This window comes from Typopeltis vanoorti, chromosome 3 (assembly GCF_054136105.1).
Source record: "Typopeltis vanoorti isolate ZY-2024b chromosome 3, IOZ_Tvanoo_1.0, whole genome shotgun sequence".
NCBI classification, from domain to species: Eukaryota; Metazoa; Arthropoda; class Arachnida; order Uropygi; family Thelyphonidae; genus Typopeltis; species Typopeltis vanoorti.
This window is the reverse complement of record NC_143551.1, coordinates 30,111,568-30,112,302: the sequence shown is the minus strand read 5'-3', so window position 1 is coordinate 30,112,302 and position 735 is coordinate 30,111,568. Positions and strand designations below refer to the sequence as shown.

At 34.7% G+C, this 735-nt stretch overlaps 1 non-coding gene across 1 annotated transcript; it reads right to left on the bottom strand.

The window, feature by feature from the left end:
• Positions 1–447: 447 nt before the first annotated feature.
• Positions 448–528, bottom strand: TRNAL-UAG (transfer RNA leucine (anticodon UAG)). Its single transcript has one exon. It is a non-coding gene; the product is annotated as a tRNA-Leu (tRNA).
• Between the last annotated feature and the right edge of the window lie 207 nt (positions 529–735).

Below are 735 nucleotides of genomic sequence, written 5' to 3'. Positions count from 1 at the left end.
ACAATATTCGAGACACTCCTAAGAAAGCAAGTGTTGTTCTTATTTCTCCATAGTATTGAGTTTCTTGTGCGATCAATAATGTGTATGATCAAATATGTGAATGTCAAATAAACGTCAAGTCTAAAAATAATTTATAACAAATATGTTTGCAATGATTTCGATATCGTGCGTTTATCGCATTTTGAGCCAAACGTTGGCTAGAATCAGTCTACCTGTAGAGCTCAGTAAATCCCAGAGGTCAATGCTCCTTCAAATTATTTATGATCCATAAGCGAATGTAATCATAGGCCGATGGACAGCGTTGCACAATATTGAACGTTATAGTAAAATTTAAGTTGAACAAACTGTATTAAAATTTTTTTATACTCTCGAGTATTATAAGAAAAACACAAATAGAGTGAATTTTCCTCGTATCTTAACAAATAAGACTAGTCGAGATAAAACAATTGGCAGTGGTGGGATTCGAACCCACGCCTCAATGAGACTGGTGCCTAAAACCAGCGCCTTAGACCGCTCGGCCACACTACCTAGCTATTGATGTTTTTACACTCATCCTGTTACTGTTAAAAGAAAATTTCGCAATTCATGTTTACATTCACACCAAGATAACTACTATAGTCAGCCTTATCACTGACTACAACAAATTGCTTGCTTTTTCCTTAAGAATATCACTGCTTTTCATTTTTCCTCTGATAATATTATGGATTGGGAATTTTCATGCTGTAGTATAAAATG